Source organism: Dendrobates tinctorius, unplaced genomic scaffold (assembly GCF_039654945.1).
Source record: "Dendrobates tinctorius isolate UK_male_01 unplaced genomic scaffold, ASM3965494v1 ptg000103l, whole genome shotgun sequence".
NCBI classification, from domain to species: Eukaryota; Metazoa; Chordata; class Amphibia; order Anura; family Dendrobatidae; genus Dendrobates; species Dendrobates tinctorius.
The window spans coordinates 41,451,910-41,479,045 of NW_027361771.1; the positions used below are offsets into that span (position 1 = coordinate 41,451,910).

Sequence of the window (27,136 nt, forward strand, 5' to 3'; positions counted from 1 at the left end):
ACTTTCTAAAACTCCCTAACTGTGCTGCCTCCCCCCCATGGCCGGGGTCACCACCGACCGCACGACACCGTGCGAGTGCCGTTGCCCTGGACAGGTGGGTAGGCCGACTCTTGGGCGCGGGCACTGGCACAGGGTCCCTCATAGTGCAATCAAGTGTCTCTGACGGCGGTGGTGCACACCCGCCGTCAGACACACCGCTGTACTATGAGGGGCCCAGTGCCCGTACCGACGCCCATGAGTGGGCCCCCCTTGCTTGGGCAGGGCCCCAGCATTTGCAATCTTTACCTCTCCCTGCTCCTCCGCTGTGTAATCTGGGCCGTCAAATCCATACTGTGCCTGACACCGTCTGAGCCTGCCTCCTGAGACATATATTTTGAATGTGTACGCTATCCATACATGTTATCCGGGGATACGGTACCCTTTCTAACCTTTGTGCAATGACGTGCAATCCATACTGGGCCTAACACCGTCTGAGCCTGCCTCATGCTGTATAGACATATATTTTGAATGTGTACGCTATCCATACATGTTATCCGGGGATACGGTACCCTTTCTAACCTTTGTGCAATGACGTGCAATCCATACTGGGCCTAACACCGTCTGAGCCTGCCTCATGCTGTATAGACATATATTTTGAATGTGTACGCTATCCATACATGTTATCCGGGGATACGGTACCCTTTCTAACCTTTGTGCAATGACGTGCAATCCATACTGGGCCTAACACCGTCTGAGCCTGCCTCATGCTGTATAGACATATATTTTGAATGTGTACGCTATCCATACATGTTATCCAGGGATACGGTACCCTTTCTAACCTTTGTGCAATGACGTGCAATCCATACTGGGCCTAACACCGTCTGAGCCTGCCTCATGCTGTATAGACATATATTTTGAATGTGTACGCTATCCATACATGTTATCCGGGGATACGGTACCCTTTCTAACCTTTGTGCAATGACGTGCAATCCATACTGGGCCTAACACCGTCTGAGCCTGCCTCATGCTGTATAGACATATATTTTGAATGTGTACGCTATCCATACATGTTATCCGGGGATACGGTACCCTTTCTAACCTTTGTGCAATGACGTGCAATCCATACTGGGCCTAACACCGTCTGAGCCTGCCTCATGCTGTATAGACATATATTTTGAATGTGTACGCTATCCATACATGTTATCCAGGGATACGGTACCCTTTCTAACCTTTGTGCAATGACGTGCAATCCATACTGGGCCTAACACCGTCTGAGCCTGCCTCATGCTGTATAGACATATATTTTGAATGTGTACGCTATCCATACATGTTATCCGGGGATACGGTACCCTTTCTAACCTTTGTGCAATGACGTGCAATCCATACTGGGCCTAACACCGTCTGAGCCTGCCTCATGCTGTATAGACATATATTTTGAATGTGTACGCTATCCATACATGTTATCCGGGGATACGGTACCCTTTCTAACCTTTGTGCAATGACGTGCAATCCATACTGGGCCTAACACCGTCTGAGCCTGCCTCATGCTGTATAGACATATATTTTGAATGTGTACGCTATCCATACTTGTTATCCAGGGATACGGTACCCTTTCTAACCTTTGTGCAATGACGTGCAATCCATACTGGGCCTAACACCGTCTGAGCCTGCCTCATGCTGTATAGACATATATTTTGAATGTGTACGCTATCCATACATGTTATCCGGGGATACGGTACCCTTTCTAACCTTTGTGCAATGACGTGCAATCCATACTGGGCCTAACACCGTCTGAGCCTGCCTCATGCTGTATAGACATATATTTTGAATGTGTACGCTATCCATACATGTTATCCGGGGATACGGTACCCTTTCTAACCTTTGTGCAATGACGTGCAATCCATACTGGGCCTAACACCGTCTGAGCCTGCCTCATGCTGTATAGACATATATTTTGAATGTGTACGCTATCCATACATGTTATCCGGGGATACGGTACCCTTTCTAACCTTTGTGCAATGACGTGCAATTCATACTGGGCCTAACACCGTCTGAGCCTGCCTCATGCTGTATAGACATATATTTTGAATGTGTACGCTATCCATACATGTTATCCGGGGATACAGTACCCTTTCTAACCTTTGTGCAATGACGTGCAATCCATACTGGGCCTAACACCGTCTGAGCCTGCCTCATGCTGTATAGACATATATTTTGAATGTGTACGCTATCCATACATGTTATCCGGGGATACGGTACCCTTTCTAACCTATGTGCAATGACGTGCAATCCATACTGGGCCTAACACCGTCTGAGCCTGCCTCATGCTGTATAGACATATATTTTGAATGTGTACGCTATCCATACATGTTATCCGGGGATACGGTACCCTTTCTAACCTTTGTGCAATGACGTGCAATCCATACTGGGCCTAACACCGTCTGAGCCTGCCTCATGCTGTATAGACATATATTTTGAATGTGTACGCTATCCATACATGTTATCCGGGGATACGGTACCCTTTCTAACCTTTGTGCAATGACGTGCAATCCATACTGGGCCTAACATCGTCTGAGCCTGCCTCATGCTGTATAGACATATATTTTGAATGTGTACTCTATCCATACATGTTATCCAGGGATACGGTACCCTTTCTAACCTTTGTGCAATCACGTGCAATCCATACTGGGCGTGAGAACGGCTGGCGAGCTGTTAAGCAAGCTACAGCACCTGTCCAGACAAGTACAGGGATTCCCTAGCGAGGAGACTTATTTGATTGTTTTCAATGTTGGGACAGCAATTTTTGGGGAGCACTATACTCTGGAGAATGATAGATGGGGCCCACCATACACTGGAACATTCCAAAGGTGGACATCACACACTGGAGCAGCATTTACAGGGCCCATTATACACTAGAGCATTAGAAATGGGGCCCATTATGTTTGGAGCATTATTTGGGCCCATAAGACAGTGGAGCTTCATCCATGGGGACCAACATATACTGTAGCATTATGTGGAGCTCATCATATACTGTTTCAAACATTATATGGGACCAATGATTCTGTAATGGAGAAATAGATGGGCCTCGTCATGAGATGTAAAAAGTGAGGTATTTTTCATTGTACTATACCGCTATTTATCTGCTGTATCGGAGCATGATGAGTTGTGGTATGTGTTAAAGGGGCGTTCTTTCGCCCAGGGCACCTGAAAACCTGCAGCCAGCCCTCCCCCCCACAACTTTAGCCAAATAACACCCATTTTTCAGTGCGTAACTTATATTATGAAGTTAATTAAGGTTGACAAGCTTAAGTAAGAAGAATTGATGCTTTTGGCATTCAAATGGGCACTGTTGGTGTGTTTCCTGTCCTCCTCTCACTGCTGACTTTTATTCCCCATTGACTTACATTGGGTTTCGTGTTTCGGGACGACCCCGACTTTTCCCTATAATCGGACGATCTTGCTCGACCCGACTTTTGGAAAAGTCGGGTTTCACGAAACGAAACGCGACCAAAAAAACCAAAAGTCGCTCAACTCTACTTTTCAATCTTACTAAAAAAATGGTGCGCTGATCTGTTGAGGTCGGCCTCCAGACGGTCAAGGCGCTGTTCGACAGAGTGGAAGCGGTGTTCCATGTGGTTAAAACCACGTTCCATGAGTGAAAAACCGCTTTCCACTCTGTCTGACAGCGACTTGAGGCTGGCATTAAAGGCCTCGCTCAAGTGCATAAACTCGGGCAAGACATTCCTGTCCAAGGCCCTCTGCCGCTGGCGTGTAGTGCCCGCATAACCAGTGGCAGAGACCTGGGACAGGGGAACACCTGATTGACCAGCTTCCTGGTCAGCAGCTGTTTGTGTTGCTGATGTGCAAGGTGCTTCCGGGCTGTTGGATGGCTGAGATGGGTCCGAGGTCGTCCGATGAAGGACCGCTCCAGGGCCAGGTTGCAGGGTGCTGCTCCAGGTGCTGTGGAAGAAAAGAAAAACATTACTATCATGCCTTTACAAGAAGCATCAGCTGTGGATTAGAAAAACACAGATTAATAAAAATAAAAACCAAAAAATTATAGTACTTACGATCTGGTGGCAAGGACCGGTCTTAGGAACTGCAACGCTTGATAGTACCGGTATCTTGTTCTAGAATATATCTAGCAGGAAACCCAACAGTGCCATCAAGGACAATAGTCACTGCGGCATAACAGAGCAGGGAAATACTTACTAAACGCCTTTTTGGAGGATGCAGTGGTGCTGTCCCAGCCATCCATCAACGCTGCGGCCAACTCATTCCATAGCCGCCGGGTCACCAGATTGTCCTTGTACAGCCGGTCACGGCTGTCCCACAACAGGGCACGCTCCTGGACCAGGCGGATAAGGTGCTCATTATCCAGGTAGACGTCTTCATCCCGTTGTGGAACCTAGACAAAAACATTCATTAGAATATTCGAATTTTGTGTGAATAAAAAGTTACAAAAAAGATCCAGAAAAGAGGAAATATAGAAGATAAAAAATAAAAAACATTACAAATCATTTGATACTTACATTCCGTATCACCACCGGGACTTGGCTTGGCTGCTCATGCTGTTCACCCTCACTAGTCGCGTCCGCTGAAGATGACGATGTCTGAGAAAAAAAACCAACAAACGTTAGAGATTTTGAGAAGCAGCAGATATACTTACCAAACTCACGAAAATAATCACCTCACGGTCTGCTTGCACCAGTAGTTCCTGCCGGGATGGGGAATGTTCAGATTCCGAAGACATACTGCATGTAAAAAGAATACAAAGCATTAGTACATATACAATTTAAAAGGACAGGCATACATTTTTAGATGTAATAATACTCACATTCTTGCTGCTGAAGCTGGAATTGAAAATGGGGTCTTCTTTTGCAGTCTTTCTGCTCTCCAGGCTGTCTCTATAGTTGTGGTACAGTGCTGGCAGACACCTACTTTTATAAGGACATGAAGTTTTTTTAGGTGGGGATTTTTATAACTTGTCTAACCAATGGACACCAAAAAAAGCATGCGCAAAAAAAATGCAAACATGCGCATGCCAATGCGCACGTATGCGCTCCCATAGACAATAATGGTAATTTTTTGCTCAAAACGTGCGCATGCGTTTTTTTTAAGCGGTTGGGTGGACAAAAAAATGCAACATGTAGCGTCTGGAAATTAAGGACGCACACCAAACAAAACGCAGCGCACGAAAAATGCATACGTGCGCATGCCAACACGCACGTATGCGCACCCATATTAAATATAGGGGAAAAATGCATGCGGACGTATGTGCAAAAACGCAGCGCAAAAAAACGTAAATGTGAAACCAGCCTTACATCCTTATTTGGTGTTGTATTTTTAAATTTTTCTACAATAAAAAGGTGATTTTATTCTATTTCTTTGTATGGTGCTAATTGATTACTCCACTTTTTTTGTGTTTCTGGTTCATGTAAGTTGTGTATGACTATCTATTTTAGGGCTCATTTAGACGTGTACTGTAAATGCGTGCCACGGACAGTACACTGAGAGTACATAGCCAAACAGTCTGTGTAGAAAAATATGTGAAAAATGAGGATGAATGAACTCATGGAGATCAACATCCAACACTGCGGAGACATCACATGTTTCTCAACGCAGTGATTCTAGGGCAATGCCCCCATCCCTTATGGGAAATATGTAAACACTAGATTAAGGCCCGATGCTATCGCATCGGGAGGATAGTGACGCACCTCTTGCATGTTAACCCTCAACACACACACACCTCTCACCTTTCACCATCTCCACTCACTCTTTCACTCCACATATGACCCTTTCTCTCACTCAGTCTCTCATACTCACGCCGTCATCGCCGCTGCTCCACGATCCCCGACATCTTCTTCCGCCGGCGCCATCCTGGATCCAGACGTTGTCCACGCTGGCGACATGTTCTTGCGGTGACGCCATCTTGGGCATCGCGGGATTTCGCCGATCCAAGATGGCGTCGCCGCTAGAACATGTCGCCGGCATGGACAACGTCTGGATCCAGGATGGCGCCGGCGGAAGAAGATGCCGGGGACCGTGGAGCAGCGGCTATGACGGCGTGAGTATGAGAGACGGAGTGAGAGAAAGGGTCGTATGTGGAGTGAAAGAGTGAGTGGAGATGGTGAAAGGTGAGAGGAGTGTGTGTTGAGGAGGAGTGGTGTGTTGAGGGTTAACATGGCAAGAGGTGTGCTGTGACGTCACCAGTTACAACTGGACGGAAGTTGTTACAACCCGGAAGCTGCTTAGCGCATTTATTATTATGGATATGCAAAACACAAGCCGCAGAGACACCATCACATGTTTCTCAACGCAAGAAACATGTGTCTCAAGCGTTGAGAAACATGTGATGGTGTCTCCACGGCTTGTGTTTTGCATATGTGTAGAAAAATATGGCATCATGCACTCACTACCTTGGTCCCATTTACAGACCAAACTAGTGTATGTAAATTAGAGCTAGCCCGTGCAATCATCCACGCTGCACAGGGAGTAAGACATGTCCGCAGCTTACGGACTTACCGGAATTTTCAGGGCATACATTAAAAATTTGAAAAGTGCAGATTTTTCGTTTTTTTTCTCATGATTAGCATAACCTAAAAATGGCTCAGATTCATTTGGATACGTAAAAGCATTACAAAGTTATTGTTGCGGAAAATGACATATGCCAGATATGAAAAATGGGGCTGTATTCTAATGCTTCAAATATGCCACATCATTAAGGGGTTATAGTAAATGAAAACTATTTAATAGTTAATCCTGTAGCTGCAGAAAGGAAGAGAGCCTTTCCTTGGCCTCTGTGTGAGAGCCTGTAAGGTAAATGATTGACTCTTTGTGTGGGGCCTGTGAGGGAGACGATGCAGAAGCTTTCAGCACTAGGGCTCATAGTCATGTAATATAACTCTGCAGCACATCCCACTTTTTACTGAGAGCCAGAAATTCCATCACTTTGGCCATGCAGCTCTGTGGATCCAGGGCTGAAGATCAGATTGCAAGTGGCAAGAAGGCGATCTAAGCACAGCTCCGCAGATCCGAGGAGAGGTACGCAATAACTGATGTATTTACTACATACCCCCTGCTGTATGTTACCCACATTTATACAGTATTAGGAAGTGGATTAAACTATTATCTGTTCTCCCACCGAGAGTTCCCATATTCTTCATCGAATAATATTCAGAATTGAGAGTCCTCAGTGGTTGATACCTTTTAATGGCTAACTGAAAAGATGGTAACACATTGCAACTACTCAGGTCTCTTCATCAGGCTAGACGCTCAATTCTAAATATTCATCTATCTACTGGATAACACGGTACAAAGATATATATCTTTCCTGCATCTTCTTCATCAAGTCTTAAAAAGGGTCATGGATTGGTGGGGTATGGCCTAACACAGAGTGTGATTTTACAGTTCTACACAGGAATTATTTATTGTCACGCTTATAAATATTAGGTTGCCACCAATTCTCCCTAAAAATATTGCTTAGATTCAGGGTGATTTTAAATTTTCTTTTTTGTGTTGTGATTTTTGCACCAACTGATTTTAGTACTGAATACTCCTGTATAGAATATCACGATTGCGCTATTCCATACAGCAGTGAAATGGTGTAGAATCCAAAAGGCTGTATACAGTAAACTGACACTGAATTAAAAATGTACTTAATTTTGCAAGTACATTGTGCTCTAATAAAAGAACAACCTGCACTTGATATTGATGGCAAAAATATTTACTTACTTCGTCTGTAGTCTATCAACCAGGTGGCAACTCTACTTAGACCTTAGGGTGTTTCACATTGTGCTTTTCTGCATGTCTGTGGATCCCGTCAGGGCTTGCGTCCGATCTCATCCACTTCCCTGCAAAACGGAATTTGGACATATGCGCCAATGGGGGTCATAGACTGTAATGGTGCCGACAGAGTGAACGTGTGCTCTGACGTGCATCAACATCGGGTCTATACGCCTACAGGAGGAAGACACTTAGAAGTGGAGAAAAGCGCATGTGAAACACCCCTTTCAATGGAATCTGTGCGCAGGGTTTTGCTATTTAATGTGAGATCAGCATAATATAGGGCAAAAGCATAATTCTAGAGAGCTGTCACGTTTTAGGCTGTGTGTTGTAGTTTCAATACAATCAGTGTTTTATCAGCAGTAGATTATCACTACTGGACTAGCTGTTGAGTGCAAGGTAGTCCAGCTAATCCGTGTAACCTCGCTCTTCCTGCTGCCCGGAAATCCTTTGGCAGCTGTGTTTCCCCTCCAGGGGTGTATCTCACTCCCAACAGTGGAGCAGGTCCTGCCTCGGGCAAGCCTGACCGGACACTGCTCCAGAAACAGGAGCTTCCTGCTTCTTTGAGGCTGCTAGTCCAGCCTCCTTGGGTTAACCACTTGTCACGATCCAATTTTTGGATCTGTGGCAGATCTGCATTCTCATTATATAAACTTTTTTCCTTTCAGGCCATCAGGGGTTAACATCAGTTTTCCCCCCGGTGGCCGCTGGTGTAATTACATTGCATTGCTAGGTGAGTTTGCTGTTGCTGGTGGTGACCACTCCCACCTGGTGCATCAGCTAATGGCTGGTGATACACTTCCTCTTTGGAGACCAATCAAGCTGGAGTTAGGAGCTGGCTGAGTGTAGTGGTGCTTCAGCTGAATGCTGTGATCTGGTGCCTAACTCTGCTGTGCAGTGCATTGCAGCAGACAAAGCTAAGTTTTGTTTTTTAGTTGATTTAACCCCGAGGTGTCTGTCTTATCTTTCCTTTTGTTATATTGGTGCAGTTCACTTTTTTTCCTGTCTCACCTCCTGGGGAGGGGGTTGGGGGTTTAGCTCAGGGCTAAACAGGAGATGGGGACAGGTCGGTGACTTGGGCCTCACTACTATCAAGTGTACCCCCAAGTTAAGGAAAGTCAGGGCACCCCCTTAGCCTGAGGGGCAGTTCAGGGGCCCAGGTTCCTCGTCACCTGTTTTTCCACACTTGTACCGTTACACCACTTCTGTCCCTAATCTGAACATAGGCACAGATGACATATTGCAGTTCGCTGCAAAGACATAGAATTAAAGGGGAACTTCACACAGTAAACAGTAGTATAATAGTAGACATATAGACACAATAATAAAACAATGACACATTAATACATAGCCAAGTGTTAGAGCACTTGGGGGAACACATGTCTGACATACAAGAAAGGAAGGAAGGCGCAACTGAAGGTCTCCGCTGCCATCTCCTTACACAGCCACGAGGCCCAGTTAGCTACTCCAAATCATTTGTGCTAAAACTGTGTTTCAGTGGTTAAACAGAAAGGTATATTTCCACCGAAAAATTTCTAGGCCTACTATAGTGTTGCAGCCACGAGGCCCAATTAGCTACTCCAAATAGTTTGTGCTAAAAATGTGTTTCAGTGGCAAATCAGAAAGCCAGATTGCCACTTAAAAATTGTTAGTCCTAATATAGTGGTGCAGCCACTAGGCACAATTAGGTACTCCAAATCATTTGTACTAAAACTACGGTATGTTTGAGTGGCAAATCAGACGGCCAGATGTCAGTGGCAAATCAGAAGGCCAGATTTCAGCGTGAAAATCATTACTAGGCCTAATATAGTGTTGCAGCCACGAGGCCCAATTAGCTAATCCAAATAGTTTGTGCTAAAACTGTGTTTCAGTGGCAAATCAGAAGGCTAGATTGCCACTTAAAAATTGTTAGTCCTACTATAGTGTTGCATCTGTAGGGAAGGTGACCTGATGGACGGACAGACTTGTCAGAATAGAGAAAGGAAGGTTTGCACAGTTTAGACAGGTGTCAGTTATTACAGTGGGGAAACAGCTAGGAAAGTGTAGTGGACGTGCAGTACCTTGGGTTGACCATTAGAGGGCAGGGAGGAGTGTGAGCAAAGGACTTGACATCAGCTTAGGGCTTAGGAAACCGTTGGTCATGGGGGGCAGAGTTACAGGGAATCGGGAATGATATGAATTTGACAGGAGGGTTCCAGAAAGTTCCAGTCCCCAGGGGGAGCTCCAGTGACAGGAGGACTACAACAGTTGGTGCACTGTGAGGAAAACCAAACCAGGGGGACTGAGGAGAGAGAAAGTCAGGGGGGGTGGTCCTGACACCAGAGTACCGCAGTATAGACGAGGCACTGAGTTAAAGCATACCGTATTGAGAGGGACGACTGATCAGTAAAAGTACTGTTGGTTTATGGGCCTAAGGCGGCCACGGTGACAGATCTGACAGGAGCGTCGAAGAGGGGACAGTGCGTAAATGTACGTCCCCGGTGTAAAGTACGGTGTGCGGAAGCGGCCCTGGAAATGGAGGGCCGATAAGTGAAGTGAAGTAAAGTGAATTCAAGTGCGGTGTACTTCGGAGGCCGTCATGCGGACGGCAAGAGAATAAACTTGGACCTGTTGTACCTGAAACTTGCCTCATATTGTGTCTGTACGTCACTGCGCGGTATATCGAGGGATCACCCCCAGTCCAGCCTGCGATCCTACACTTGGCGTAGTCGGCAGGATCGCCGCCGCTAATACGTCATCTTCTGCGGCAGGCCTGCCCCAAGGGATGGAAAAAAAAAACTCAGGCTGCTCTGTGTGGATTATAAACACCTGTGGAATACAAATTACCCTCCTGTGGATTACAAATTGGGAGCGCTGTGGCGTATCTGCATCGCCAGCAGAAGATCTGGGGAGGTACCAGGACTGGTGCAAGATGGCGGTGCTGCTTCAGCGCAGAGGAGAGTTCCAGGTGTTTGCTGTTCTTCCCAATGGACTGGGGCCCCCTCCTACGTACCCCTGGAGCCAGCGATAAGGACCACGTGGGTGGAAAGGTCTGCCATCGCCCCACCCAGCAGAGGGAGTGGCACAGGAAAAAAGTTTGGCTGTGGCTGTCTGGCGCCATTCGAGTGCTGCCCATCGGACATATGAGACGCTGTGGATGTCGGGGCATCGGGTGCCTAGAGTGGCGGTGGCACCGGGAGGTCAAGTCACGCCAGGAAACGTTCCCCTCAGGGCCACGGGCAGGCAGCTGGATGTTGAGTGAAGGAGCGGAGCCTGTGGGGAACCACCGGGAGCGGCCACCTAAGTTACCAGCGGAGAGCCTCCCTGCGGAGCCCCTGAGCCTGGAGGCTAGCCCCGCCGGAAGGCAGGATGAAGAGCGGAGACTGCGGGAGGAGCCGCGTGATGAGGAGACGGAGGCCATGGTGCCGGGGAAGGTGAGAGTTCCCCCGGTCCCGACAGTGGCTCCGCAAGCGGCCCCTACCATTCAGCCGCAGCACGCGGCATCCTGTGTCCCCAAGAGCCTGGCAAAGGAGGGCCCTACTATATACGCAGAACTGAGCAGGGCCTCCGCTCCTGGGCCCAAACCACTCCACGCGGTGGCGCCATGCCCAGTGTCGCCGGTGCGGAGCCTGACCTTAGAAGGCACTGTTGCATCCCCTCTGCCGCTAGCGACCGCATCTTCAAAGGCGGCCGCTGCCCCAGCTCGGGATGAAATTGCAGGTGCGGCCTACCCTGCGGCCGCGGCTGCTGTGCCGGCGCTGGAACCGGCTGCGGCCTGTTTGACAGGCCTTGTGGCCCAATCTTCCGGGAACACGGCTGCTCCTCCTCACCACCCGGCCCCAGCGGCTGCTGGGCTGCTAACATCATTGGCCGCCTCTGTGCCGCTCTCTTCTTCGGTGGAGTCCCGCCCACCGGACTCCCGAGCCTGTAGTGTACAGTCTGTTTGGGTCGCAGAGGTTATAAGGAAGAAGAAGGCCCGGGAGTGGGAGTGGGAGATATGGAACCTGCTCCATGAAGGGGGAGAGGCTGGGATGGCGGCTAAGAGATCTAATGGACAGCTGGTGTATACCAACATCGCTCAAGGATACGGCTTTATTCGGGATGAGACTGGCCAGAAAGTTTACGTAAATGTGGCTTCCATTAGTCACGGCCGGGCTTTGAAAAAAGGAGACTGTGGAGGTGGAAGACGTGAGAAAGACAGCCGTCCTAGGTCAGGTCCCCGACACCACGGACACCCCAGGAAGAGGAAGGTGGACGCCGGCAATGATCTGGTAGGTGTGAGGCCTCGATCATGGCGTACCGGACAGTGGAAGGTGACAGAAGGGGAGAGTAGGGGAAGGTACACGCCATAGAGAGAATATGGGTGTACCTAGCCCAATTTGAAAGACGTCATGTGGCGTGTGCGCTGGTGAGTAGCAGTAGGCTGCTCAGAGCATGGTGCTCCCAGTATGGTTCGGCCCCCCGCGGGTAGTGGGTTTGGCCCAACAACTGGTCCGACAACAGAGTGTAGGTGAAGCTTCAGAACGACAAAGGCAGGGATTACGATTGTCGAGGACGACACTAGACAAAGGAAGGGGGAGTGTAGGGAAGGTGACCTGACAGACAGACTTGTCAGAATAGAGAAAGGAAGGTTTGCACAGTTTAGACAGGTGTCGGTTACTACAGTGGGGAAACAGCTGAGAAAGTGTAGTGGACATGCAGTACCTTGGGTTGACCATTAGAGGGCAGGGAGGAGTGTGAGCAAAGAACTTGACATCAGCTTAGGGCTTAGGAAACCGTTGGTCATGGGGGCGGAGTTACAGGGAACCGGGAATGATATAAATTTCACAGGAGTGTTCCAGAAAGTTCCAGTCCCCAGGGGGAGCTCCAGTGACAGGAGGACTACAACAGTTTGTGCACTGTGAGGAAAACCAAACCAGGGGGACTGAGGAGAGAGAAAGTCAGAGGGGTGGTCCTGACACCAGAGTACCGCAGTATAGACGAGGCACTGAGGTAAAGCATACTGTATAGAGAGAAAGAGAGACAACTGATCAGTAAAAGTGCTGTTGGTTTACGGGCCTAAGGCAGCCACAGCGACGGATCTGACAGGAGCGTCGAAGAGTGAAGAGGGGACGGTGCGTAAATGTATGTCCCCGGTGTAAAGTTCGGTGTGCGGGAAGCGGCCCTGGAAACTGAGGGCCGATAAGTGAAATGAAGTAAAGTGAATTGAAGTGCAGTGTACTTCGGAGGCTGTCAGGCGGACGGCAAGAGAATAAACTTGGACCTGTTGTACCCGAAACTTGCCTCATCTTGTGTCTGTACGTCACTGCGCGGTATATCGAGGGACCACCCCCCAGTCCGGCCTGCGATTCTACACATCCACGAGGCACAGTTAGCTACTCCTAATCGTTTGTGCTAAAACTCTGTTTCAGTGGCAAATAAGGCCAGACTTCCACGTAAAAATTGATAGGCCTAATATAGTGTTGCAGTGACATGGGCCAATTAGCTACTCTGAGTAGTTAGTGCTAAAACTTTGCTTAAGTGGCAAATTAGAAGGCCAGGTTTCCACATAAAAATCATTATGCCTACTACAGTGGTGTAGCCATGAGGCCCAATTACCTACTACAAATTGTTTGTGCTAAACCTGTGTTTCAGTGGCAAATTAGAAGGCCAAATTTTCCGTAAAATATTGTTAGTCCTAATGTAGTGGTGCATCCACTAGGTGCAATTAGCTATTCCAAATCGTTTATGTTAAACTGTGTTTCAGTAGCAAATCAGAAGGCTATCTTTCCACTTAAAAATCACAGAAAATATTGATTGTTCATTTAGTGACTGAGAGCTGTGGGCCTAAGGTTGTGAAACAGCAGGGTACAAGAGAAGAAGGCTACTTACAACATGAGTGGGAAAAAGTGAGGTCATGGTGGAAGGGGGAATAGGCTTGGTGTTCGATGAGTACTTGGGTTAGATGTTAATGTGAATGAAAGCTCAACTGAGCAAACACTCTCATCCTATACAAATACCACTGACAACATCTGTTACTGGCCGGCCTACTAAACTACATTTCTTTGGCAGCCACACAGCGGCACGCCTTGTAGATGAGGCTCAGAAAGAGCATGTGCTCTAGTGGATGGCAAGAGCTGCATCAAGTGGTCTCTCCTCCTCCACCTTAACATTACACACAGTAGAATCCTCAGAGGTACCCCAATTACCCTTGTTTCCCCCCCCCGCCAAGTCAAAAATTTCCAAACGCCTAACTGACTGTGAATAACCCCAGATGAGCCATTCTGAAGAACTGTTTACACATTGTATTCCATGGGATTCATAGGTCTGCTCTGAAGAATCACAGAATCCAGAGAGAGGAAAGCATCTGCACCAATGCCCCAAATTTTTTCATGTTGGATCTGGGGCTGGACGAAGTAGGTTCCGAGAAGAATCCAGACATTAACCACCAAGGGTGGAGGTGATCCTGATGAGTCTCAGATACCAGAGGCAGATGAGGAGTGTACTGTGGTGTCAAGGTAGGAAGAGGATCAATGTGACTCTCAGGGTGAGGAGTGTGAGGACAGATAAGATGACAATGAGGTTGTAGATCCCACTTGGTGTGAACCCAGAAGTATGCAGCTGAGTAGTTCAGCAGAGGAGGAGGAAGATGAGGAGGTTAAGTTGCTTCCCACGCAGACACGAAGTGACGCAACCACGAAAAGCACTGCATCCTCTGCCCCAACTCTGCTTGTGGACAGCACCGGTTGTGAGTGTGCAGTTCGCAGGGGCGGTAATGGGTGCCCAGCCTGAGCATTTTTTGAGACCACAAAGCATGACCCAACAAACATTTACTGTCAAATTTGAAAATAAAACTCAATAGAGGCAAAAATTCCAATAATTTGACATCTACGTGCATGAACTGGCACATGGGCAATCAATATGCCTTAGTGTGGGAATATCACTGCGCTAAAATGCCGACTAACGGGCCTTGCCAGCCACTGGCCGTCCCATCAACCCCATCGGCTTCTTTTTCCTCCTCCATCATCATTTCAAGTCTTCACACACAGGTCTCCAAGCACAGAAACTGCAATTGTTCTTCCATCACAGTCGGGGTGAATGACAGCCAGTTCGCTGTTATGGAAGTAGACATGACTGCTGCTTTTGTGTCACCTAGTATAGTACAACACATCTTTCTCAATAACATCTCCGCCTGCACCTCAATCACAGTCCAGTAGCTTGTCCTGTTCTCTGTACTGTGCGCTCTCTCAGCAGAGCAGCCAGCTGTCGGTCCCACAGTTGTGGTCACATAAGAGAATGTTTACACCTACACAAAGCAAAACTAAGATCTTGAACTCCATCATTTCAAATCTGTTGGCCATGGAAATGCTGCTTTTCCGCTTGGAGGACACAGATGGTTTCATAAAGTTGATGGCCGTCGCAGTCCCCCTGTACCAGTTGCCCAGTCGCTATTACTTCTCAAAAACAGCTGTGCCTGTGCTACACCAGCATGTCACTGACAACATCACACGTTCCCTGAAAAAATCTATGTCTGCCAGGGTGCATTTCACCACCGACACCTGGACAAGCAAACTTGGACAGGGGCATTACATCTCGCTGACTGGGCGCTGAGTGACTCTGGTAGCTGTTGGGGCAGGTGATCAAAGGGCTGCTCCACAAGTCTTTGAATCCCCAAGGCTTGTGGGACAATCCTCTGTATCTAACTGTTCCTCCACTGCTTTTACCACCTCCTCTAGGACCTCCACCTGTGCCCTCATCCTCTCCCCTAATCAAACACAAATTCCAAGAGTGCAGATAGAATCTCCCCTGCCTCTGTACTGTGCAGCCATGGCTCATCGCAAACAGGCAGTGTTTAAATGAATATGCCTTGGAGATTGCAGTCACACAGCTCAAGAGTTATGATCAGGTATCCAGGCCGAGTTAGAGCAATGGCTGTCTCAGCGAAACCTGGAGCCAGGGATGGCCGTGTGCGATAACAATACAAACCTGTTGGCAACCCTACGTCGTGGCAACCTCACACAAGCATGGTCATGTCATCAACTTGGTGGTATGGCAATTACCCTGCCACGATCACACCAAGCAGGTCATCAACTTGCATCGCTACAGAGAACTTTTGGCCTACCAGTTAACCGTTTGATTAGCGATGTTCTAGCATGGTGGAATTCCATTCTGCACATGTTTAAGCAGGTGTGGCAGCAGCGATGAGCCCTGGTGCAGTATGTCCTTTGGCATAGCCTGGGACAACGTAGTCCAGATGTGGTGCAAATCACTCTTGCAGAGTGAGCACAGGTGAAGGACCTCTGCACCCTTCTGCACAGTTTTGATATGGTTGCTAAGATGGTTAATGCTGATAATGCTGTCATCAGCATCACTATTCAACATGAATATTTCAATGTGAAGCGAAAAAAAGAAGAAATATGCAGCACTCACCGATATGACTGAAAAACTGTGCGTCTTTATTTCACATAAATTCCATCAAATGTGTGGACATGCAGGACATTAGAGGAATGCTAGGGGAGGGAGGTGCCGGACAACGTCGCTAACGTCCTGCATGTCCACACATTTGATGGAATTTATGTGAAATAAAGACGCACAGTTTTTCAGCCATATCGGTGAGTGCTGCATATTTCTTCTTTTTTTCGCTTCACATTGAAATATTCATGTTTTTTCTTGCAAGCACCTCCATTTTTTGACTGAGTTATATGCCGCAGTACTTCAGATAAATAGCTCCGTCTGGTAATGTGGTGATTTGTGTTCCCTAGTATGCCGTTCATCTGTTTGCTCTTTGCTGGGATCACTATTCAACATAACTTGCATAATTGTGTGAGTCGTTTAACAACTTTTTTAGACCAGCCCGTGCACCAGCAGAACAGATTATGTCTGAGAGCAGACTCTCAGAACGTGTCTTCATCGCTGCTCATGGTGTCCTGATGGATAAGCACATCCGGCTGTCCCCTGAAAATGTAGACCACCTAACATTCATTAAAATGAACAAGTCATGGATCTCCAATGAGTTTTGCACCCCAGCTGCAGATTGAGCAGACAAGGCATTGGTGTTGTTTTTAGAGTCAAGAGTGTCCGTACTGGGCCTCTCGGCCTTTAGGGGAGGCCGACATGACTGGATAACGTGGGAATGTAGTGAGCTGCTAGGGCTATGGGTTTGATTAGTGGGGGTTAATGGTATATGATGGGAGGGGTAAAGATTAGGTCATGGGGAAGGAGAGGTCAGAGATGGAGTTCGAGGGCCCAGTATGGGGCAACCATTTTAGCCACACACTTGTTAAAATAAGGAGCTCCCACCCTCCCTTTATATGGAGATAAGATTCACGTGCTTGTTTATGTGTTTTTTTCCTAGTAGGGGGGAGTGCTTTAATTTGGTTGGTGAATAGAAGTGTTTCATTTCAGCATAGAAGTTGTCCTGGCAGCGTGGCATGGGGGGAGGAATCCTCAAATTTGGTGGAATTGGGGAATGGCGGATTGGTGGGGGTAAATTTCAAGAGGCCCTGGACTCCCCCTGGATGAATTTAAGTGGACACTGTTTAAATGATCCTGCGGAAGAGATAATCAAGGGACCCAATGATGGGTTTTGGTTTGGCCAGGTTAGTGATTATCTGCCTCTGAGCTGGTGCATAGCGGCTGGGGGCCAAGGTGGGATTTTGGATACTTGTGGTTTACATTGTTGAGGCTTGGAGGACCACCCCTTCCAGGAGGTTATTGTTTAAATTTTTTGTATTAAATGTTAATAAAAGGCTGCTGTGTCCATTTAAATTCAATTTACGCCTGGTGTGTTTATTGTTTTTTCTTCTTAGACTGAACTTTGAGGGATTTGGGAGGAATTAAGGGGTCAACATTTGAGGCTCACATGAGTCACGAATGCCCTTATGTCATGTATTGATCTCATGTTATTGCAGTCAGTGTTATATTTGTCGTGTCTTCTGTGCCCGTTAGTGTTACTGATGTGACAAATTTTTGAAATGTGGAGACTCCAAGTTGGGTCTTTATCTTGTGGGTTACCTGTGGTGGAAGGGGCCAATTATAATATTTTTACTCTGTGGAAAGTTATGTCACTTTAGTGGTGTGTGAGGTAGCGCTGTCATGTAAGTAGGAGGTTCTCGCTTGCAGCGATCAAAAACACATCCGGCACAGGATTTTTAACAAATCATAGTCCATGAGGTTTATTCATCCTTCATAAACCTCCAGCAGTAACATGCAACAGTCTTATAGCAGGCAGCAGGGTATCTTCACACTGGAGCTCTGCTCCCCTATAGCCCTCCTAGTCACACAGGCTGTGCTTCATCTAGCCAGCAGGCTATACAGTCTCTCAGTAGCAGTCCCGTCTCCGGGTTACCTTGCATGCTGCTTTACACTGCTAACATTCATTCCCTCTCCCTGGGAATGGTCAGGCACACATCGCCATTAGTCACAGCGTCCACACGTGCTGTTAGTGAGGAGATCCTTCTCCTCACAGGACCTTCCAAACTGGACCAATCAGGTCCCAGCATTCACCCCATGTGACCAGACCTCAGGTACCTTATATGGTCCATAACCACACCCACAGGTGATCACATGACTATGACCTCACCCAAGGTCCTATTGCCCACAGCCACACAGAGGCTTCCCTGACACATTGTAACGGAACGTACTACTCAGCAGTACCTCTGCTGATCATTATGATCTTTCAGTATCCTACACCTATCAGGGTAATGGAAATGCTTATACGGCTGTCCTGGGACACCCACACAGCGCCCCCTAGTGGACACAGCGGTCACTGCACCACAGGTGTTTGACAATTATTTTTTGAAATGTGGAGACTCCAGCTTAGGTATCCATATTGTAGGTTGCCTGTGATGGAAGGTGTGTCAGAGGCCTATTATAATATTTCTACTCTGCAAAAATTGATGTCGCTGTAATGGTGTGTGGCCAGGGGCATAAATATTACGGTCTCAGCAGTCGCCACTGCGACCGGGCCCGGGGGGGGGGGGAGTCAGGGGCCCGGCAGGTCAGACCATGATATCTCCCAACCATCCCGATTCTTGCGGCACAATCCCTGTTTTTACCCCCTCCACTTCCCGCCAGGGAATCTATTCTTCCCACACTGCACTGGGCCGCCACGTCCTCCCATGCACCCCATCCTCGCCCTCCCGCAGAGACCCACTGCACTGACAGCAGCCTGTCGCTAGGCTGTTTTCTCCAATGTGTGCACAGGACTTGTGATTAGGTCACAGGAGGGGAGGAGTCAGGGGTCACATGATCAGGAGCCTTGGTGTCTGCAGGACTCTACTGTGCTGGTTGTCATGGTCCTGGATGAGTTGAAGTTTATGTGTGGGGTCAGGAGGGGTTTACAGGGTGGATGTAGCAGAGCCGTGTGTGTACAATTTTGGACGGAGCGGAGCCGTGTGTGTACGAGGTGGATGGAGAGGAGCCGCGCGTGTACGGAGTGGAAATGTGTGTGTATTTTGGCATGGGGGCCCATCTGAAAGTTCACACTGGGGCCCATAACTTTGTAGTTACGCCATTGTGTGTGACAATAATTTTTTTTTAAATGTGGAGACTCCAAGTTGGGTCTCCATCTGGTGGGTTGTCCGTGTAAGTAGGTCTCCCACACAGGTAGGCCTGCACTTACTTTCAGTAAACTACCTGTGTTACTTACCATACATTTTTTACTACCAATATTACTGTATGAAACTGATATTTGTGCTTTCTGAGTGTGGCTGAAATAAAAACATAAATAAATAAATTGGAGGTGTTGCATCAGGTATGAGGTTTCCCAGCTTAAAAGGCTTAGGCTATGTGCACACGCTGCGTATTTGTCAAAAACCGCAGGTTTATCCTGTGGTTTTCCCCTGCGGTTTGACACATGCCATGGAGCAGGTGCCAAACCACAGCAGAATCCGCACAAAGAATTGACATGCTGCGGTTTTGAAACCGCAGCAAATCCGCACTCTCTGCACTGCGGTTTTCATTTTTCATTGATTTTAATTTTACTGTACACCGCAGCAGGACCAAAACCGCTGCGGATCCGCAGCGGAATCCACAGCGTGTGCACACACCCTTAGGCTATGTGCACACGTACCGGAACTCTCGCGGAAATTACTACGAGAATTCCGGAGTTCCATTCCGCGGGAAAATCGCATTTTAAATTCCCGCGATTTTCCCGCGGAAAAACTACCATTTTGCAAGCGTAATTAGCTTGCAAAATGCTAGCATTTTCCAAGCGATCTGTAGCATCCCTTGGAGAACTGATTGACAGGTTGGTCACACTCGTCAAACATAGTGTTTGACAAGTGTGACCAACTTTTTACTACTGAGGCCGCCTATGCAGCATCAGTAGTAAAAGATAAAATGCCCCAAAAAAATAAAAAATGGTGTTATTCTTACCTTCTGACGTCCCACGCAGCCGTTCCCAGTAATCCTTTGCGAAAATGCCCGCGATGACGTCCGTTCTCGCGGGATCGCGATGTCTTGCGGTAATTTGCCATGACCGCGAGACTTCGCGATCCCGTGAGAAGGGACGTCATTGCGGGCATTTTCGCAAAGGATTACTGGGAACGAGAGCATGGAGAGAAGCGGGAAGGCTGCGCAGGACGCCGGAAGGTGAGAATAACAATATTTTTTATTTTAAATTCTATTTTTTACAGGGATATGGTACCCAAAGCCCAGAGGACAGTCTCCTCTCCTCCGGACCGTGGGTACCATCCGCAAATGCTCTGCTTACTTTCCGCATGGTGTGCACAGCCACATGTGGGAAGTAAGCGGAACAATCCATTCCTATGGGTGCGGGATCGCCGCGATTCCGCAAATTAAAGAGCATGCTGCGGTTTTTACCGCAAAGCGATTCCGCCGCGGTAAAAACCGCAGCATTAGCACAGCATTGCGGAATCCCATAGGAATGCATGGGATGCTTATTTTTCGCGTTTTCGCGGCAAAATCGCGCGGTTAAAACCGCCGTGGAAACGCGAAAAAAACGCCACGTGTGAACTCAGCCTTACACCGCTTTCTTAACCACCATGTCCTCATTGAAACTTCAATTCCAAGCTGCAAATGCTGAGCCAGTTTTTTGTGCAAAAACCGCGCGTTTTTGATGCGTTTTTCCGTGCGTCTTCTGAATCATAGAAAATAGCTAAAAACGCGGACTTTTCCGCAAAAATAATGAGCATGCTGCGTTTTTTACCGCGAAGCGTTTTTTTCGTGAAAAAAAGCATCAATGTGCACAAAAAGTGCAGAATTCATTTAAAATGAATGGGATGCTTCTTGTATGCGTTTTTGAAGCATTTTGACCAGGACAAACAATTCAAAAACGCGAAAAAAAACCGCTTCAGTGGGCATACAGCCTGACACTGCTGCCTTAACCACCTGGTCCTTAATGAAACTTCAGTTCCAAGCTGCAAATGCTATGCCAAACTCTGATACCTCATGCATGGTTCATGGCTGACTGCTGCTGTGCCATTTGCAAATTTCTACTGTGGGTCAATTGATGCCACTTTTCTTGGTGTCTGCCCCTAATTTTAACAGTTTAGGAAGCTTTTTGTCACTCCTTAGGCTGGAGTCACACACAACCATTAAAAAATCGGTCCCATTTTAACGGTACGAAATCGCACAAAGAATTCTTGGCCAGATATCTGTCTGTCATCCCATTTTCCGGCAAGGAACCAATTTTAATCGCATCTAAGCATCAAATTGACATCCAATGCCAATGCCTGATGCCCTATCCTGTAGACCTGGAGAAGTTGTGCGATTTAATCGCAAGTCACACATTTGGTGCGTTTTCCATGCGTTTTTTTATCGCATCCATAGACTTGCATTGGGAATCCGATCCGAAAATCGGTGACAATCGCAGCATGCTGCGATTGTCTCGGTCCGAGGATCGGATGCGATAAAAAATTGCATGATGTGAGCTGCCCCATAGAATAACATGGGTTCGAATGCAATGCGATTTTTTATCGCATTGCATTCGACCGTTTTAATCGCTAGTGTGACCCCGGCCTTAAGGTGCTGTGTATATGTTTGGCTTTGCCTCCCATTGAATGTAATGAGGTTCGGGTACATTCGTCAAACTGTTCGACGAACATCTAAACGTTTGCCAAATTGAACCGAACTGAACCCAGACTCCGGTTTGGTATCTGGATTAATTTTGGTGCCTGATCTAAGACCTGCATTTACAGTGGGTACAGAAAGTATTCAGACCCCTTTAAATTTTTATCTTTTTATTTCATTGCAGCCATTTGGTAAATTCAAAAAAGTTCATTTTTTTTTCTCAATAATGTACACTCTGCATCCCATCTTGACTCAAAAAAAGCAGAAATGTAGACATTTTTGCAAATTTATTAAAAAAGAAAAACTGAAATATCACATGGTCATAAATATTCAGACCCTTTGCTCAGTATTGAGTAGAAGCACCCTTTTGAGCTAGTACAGCCATAAGTCTTCTTGGGAATGATGCAACAAGTTTTTCACACTTGGATTTGGGGATCCTCTGCCATTCTTCCTTGCAGATCCTCTCCAGTTTCATCAGGTTGGATGGTGAATGTTGGTGGACAGTAGAGTTGAGCGATACCAGCCGATACTTGAAAATATCGGATCGGAATGGATCGGCCGATCTTAAAAAAAAGTATCGGTATCGCCGATTCCGATACCGGGAACCAATGCAAGTCAATGGGGCCAAAATATCGGAATTAAAAAAAACCCTTTCTTTCCTTGTAGGTTAATTCTCCATGAAGAAAAACAACTAAGAATAATGTAGAATGTATTGTGGGAGGTGGAGGAGACATTAAAGCCATAGAGGTTTAGCCCAATCAAATGGAATAGCAGGAATTAAACTTTTTTTTTAAAGACGTTAGGAGTTACAAAGATATTGACTATGTTAGCCTCATTTATATTTTGCCAGACATGTATGTCTTCTTCTTCTTTCTTCTTCTTTCTTATTCTTCTTCCTTTTTTTACCTTCTTCTTCTTCTTCTTCTTCTTCTTATTCCTTTTTTTACATTCTTCTTCTTCTTCCTTTTTTTACATTCTTCTACTTCCTTTTTTTACATTCTTCATCTTATTCCTTTTTTTACATTCTTCTTCTTCTTCCTTTTTTTAAATTCTTCTACTTCTTTTTTTTACATTCTTCTTCTTCTTCCTTTTCTTACATTCTTCATATTCTTCTTATTCAACAATTATTATTCTACATATTCAACTTCTTCATCTTCTTCCTATTCTTCTTCATCATATTCTTGTTTGTGTCAGGCATTCCTGTAGTTGTTATCTAGAAAAGTTAGAAGTTTACACCTTCCGTTCTGCCTGTCACAAAAGATTTACAACAGGATTTGTCCGTGTTCAGTTTGGCCTGCAGCAGAAGGCCTTTTCCAGGGGCACCACGAGGAGGAACGGACTCACCCCCATACACTGCTTAGTCTTCTTCTGCTTATAAATAAGATAATATCATTTGCTCAGAGTATTAGTCTTATGCTTAATGTTCTTCTGCTTTGTTTTTTTATGCTTCTTTGTCTTCTCTCTCTTGTTGTTCTGCATCTTGGTGGTTGTCTTCCTGTTCTTTGTCCTCTTGAACCAGCTGACGGTACTGGCACCCGGAGGGGCAGCAGAAGGAACAAGAGCCAATGGCACTACCGAGGACCAGCTGACGGTGCTGGAACCCGGTTACTAAGCAGGAGGTACCTGTGCTGCAAAGCACTACCAAGGACCAGCAGACGTTGCCGGAACTCGGATACCGAGATGGAGGCACCTAGGCCAAAGGCTCTGACGAGAACCAGCTGACGGTGCTGGAACCCGGAGGGGTAGCATAAGCTGCAAGAGAAAATGGAAATAGCGAGGACCAGCTGACAGTGCTGGCACCCGGAGGGGCAGCAGAAGGAATAAGAGCCAATGGCACAACCGAGGACCAGCTGATGGTGCTGGAACCCGGTTACTAAGCAGGAGGTACCTGTGCTACAAAGCACTACCAAGGACCAGCAGACGTTGCCGGAACTCGGATACCGAGATGGAGGCACCTAGGCCAAAGGCTCTGACGAGAACCAGCTGACGGTGCTGGAACCCGGAGGGGCAGCTGAAGTTACCCCTGAAAAGCAAAGTTGGCATGCCGCAAGCTGGCCGCAGTTACCGAATCACACAGTCCTACAGGGGGTGCTTGTCCTACTGGCACTACGGAACAAGCCTTTCTTACCAGAACCCGCAGTCCACATAGGAAGCACCTAAACTGCTGGCACCCTAACCTCGGCTAACCCAACCGCAACACGACATGGCAACTTGGGGTGGCAAACTGACATTGACACTTCCCGGAAACAGCAGGCAGGGCTGGAACCAAGCTGGGCAGGAGGGAGTACCCGTGCCAAAGTCAGTTATGAGCAGCAACTGGCGATGTTGGAGCCCAGGGACAAGCACTTAGCAGGCTGAGGCCTGATGTGCTGTCAACTGGGAGGCAGCAGGACAGATTGCCATCAAAACAGCAGGGGAACAGCTGACGTTACTGAACCCCACAAACACAGGAGCTAGTGTTTTACTCTGTGAAGACGGCACTTCCGAGCAACAACTGACTGTGTTGAAGCCCAGGGACAAGCACGGAGCAGGCTGAGGCTGCATTGAAGAAATTTTAAGATCGGTTGTAGACTTCTACTAATTTTAACCAAGCTCCACTTAGGCCTGTGGCTTCACTGATATTCGTATTTCGTATTCGTATTTCCCCTGTCCTCCAACCCCGCCAGTTACAGCTCCGAAGTGGCGTCTGCACAATCCACACTTGTTCCTGTGTTACAGGTGTTCAGTCCGGTCAGTTAATCCCCTGATGTGTGTCCGGCAATGTCGCCTGCTCTGTCCACATTCCCATAACTAGACTGAACACCTGTAACACAGGAACAAGTGTGGATTGTGCAGACGCCACTTCGGAGCTGTAACTGGCAGGGTTGGAGGACAGGGGAAATACGAGAGACAGTGGAGCCACAGGCCTAATTGGAGCACGGTTAAAAATCAGTAGTAGTAGGACTGTGTAGGCAGCAGGAGACTTTGCCATCCACACAGCAGGGGATCAGCTGACGTTACTGAACCCCACTGAGACACGGGAGCAAGTGTCTCTTTCCGTGTGGACGGCACTTCCGAGCTACAACTGGCTGTGTTGAAGCCCAGGAAATAGGAGGGTGTAGGCAGAGGCCTACTGTATTTGGAATGTGGTGACAGCAGGAGAGACTGCCATCCACACAGCAGGGGATCAGCTGACGTTACTGAACCCCACTGAGACACGGGAGCAAGTGTCTCTTTCCGTGTGGACGGCACTTCCGAGCTACAACTGGCTGTGTTGAAGCCCAGGAAATAGGAGGGTGTAGGCAGAGGCCTACTGTATTTGGAATGTGGAGACAGCAGGAGAGACTGCCATCCACACAGCAGGGGATCAGCTGACGTTACTGAACCCCACTGAGACACGGGAGCAAGTGTCTCTTTCCGTGTGAACGGCACTTCCGAGCTACAACTGGCTGTGTTGAAGCCCAGGAAATAGGAGGGTGTAGGCAGAGGCCTACTGTCTTTGGAATGCGGAGACAGCAGGAGAGACTGCCATCTCCACAGCAGGGGAACAGCTGTCAGTGCTGAACCCCACTAACAATTGAACGAATGTGTTTGGCTCTGTGGAGACGACACTTCTGAACACCAACTGACGCTGTTGGAGCCCAGGATTAGGCGAGGAGCAGGCTGGGGCCTGTTGCTTTTGGCAGGTGAAGGCAGCAGGAGACTTGCCATCTCCACAGCAGGGGAACAGCTGGCAGTGCTGAACCCCACTAACACTTGAACGAATGTGTTTGGCTCTGTGGAGACGACACTTCTGAACACCAACTGACGCTGTTGGAGCCCAGGATTAGGCCAGGAGCAGGCTGGGGCCTGTTGCTTTTGGCAGGTGAAGGCAGCAGGAGATTTGCCATCTCCACAGCAGGGGAACAGCTGGCAGTGCTGAACCCCACTAACACTTGAACGAATGTGTTTGGCTCTGTGGAGACGACACTTCTGAACACCAACTGACGCTGTTGGAGCCCAGGATTAGGCCAGGAGCAGGCTGGGGCCTGTTGCTTTTGGCAGGTGAAGGCAGCAGGAGACTTGCCATCTCCACAGCAGGGGAACAGCTGGCAGTGCTGAACCCCACTAACACTTGAACGAATGTGTTTGGCTCTGTGGAGACGACACTTCTGAACACCAACTGACGCTGTTGGAGCCCAGGATTAGGCGAGGAGCAGGCTGGGGCCTGTTGCTTTTGGCAGGTGAAGGCAGCAGGAGACTTGCCATCTCCACAGCAGGGGAACAGCTGGCAGTGCTGAACCCCACTAACACTTGAACGAATGTGTTTGGCTCTGTGGAGACGACACTTCTAAACACCAACTGACACTGTTGGAGCCCAGGATTACTCATGGCGCATGCAGAGGCCAATGGGCAGCGGTTTTTATGGAGGTTGTTGACTACTACTGATTCTAACCATGCTCCACTTAGGCCTCTGGCTCCACTGTCTCTACTATTTACCCTGGCCTCCAACCCCGCCAGCTACATCTCTGAAGTGGCGTCAGCACAATCTACACTTGTTCCTGTGTTACTGGTGCTCAGTCCCGTCTGTTGATCCCCTGATGTTTGTCCGGCAAGTTCGCCAGCTCTGTCCTCATTCCCACTACTGGTTATGGGAATGTGGACAAAGCAGGAGACCTAGCCGGACACACATCAGGGGATAAACTGATGGGACTGAGCCACAGGAACACAGGAACAAGTGTAGATTGTGCTGACGCCACTTCAGAGATGTAGATGGCGGGGTTGGAGGCCAGGGGAAATAGTAGAGACAGTGGAGCCAGAGACCTAAGTTGGGCACGGTTAAAAATCAGTAGTGGTTTGAATGTTGATGGACCTGGTGACTTTGCCGTCCACACAGCAGGGGATCAGCTGGCGTTACTGAACCCCACTAACACAGGAGCTAGTGTGTTTCTCTGTGCAGACGACACATCTGAGCGACAACTGGCTGTGTTGAAGCACAGGGATTATAGTTCAGGTGGTAGAAAAATGAACACACCAGCAGACCTGGATACAGTTGCCAACCACTAATTTAGTCTGTAAGAGGAATGGCAAAGTCTTTGGAGATCCAGGCCTTGTTCATTTTCAGAAAAGTCAGCCGGTCAACATTATCGGAAGATAGTCGCGTGCGACGGTCTGTTAGTACACCACCTGCGGCACTAAAGACACGTTCCGATAATACACTGGCAGCAGGGCAAGCCAGCACCTCCAATGCATACTGGCTAAGCTCTGGCCATGTATCCAGTTTAGAGACCCAAAACTTGAAGGGGGAAGAGCCATCTGGGAGTACAGTGACAGGGCAAGACATGTAGTCTGACACCATCTGACGGAAGCGTTGCCTCCTGCTGACTCGAGGCGTCGCTGATGGTGTAGACAATTGTGGTGG

At 47.8% G+C, this 27,136-nt stretch overlaps 1 protein-coding gene across 1 annotated transcript in view; it reads left to right on the top strand.

Annotated features, from left to right (window-relative positions):
* Positions 1-6,881: 6,881 nt before the first annotated feature.
* LOC141100084 (glycine N-acyltransferase-like) overlaps positions 6,882-27,136 on the top strand; it is a 56,944-nt gene continuing 36,689 nt past the window's right edge. Inside the window, exon 1 of the mRNA XM_073588290.1 lies at positions 6,882-7,023. The gene's annotated coding sequence lies outside the window, so the exon portion shown is untranslated. The remainder of the gene's footprint in view (positions 7,024-27,136) is intronic.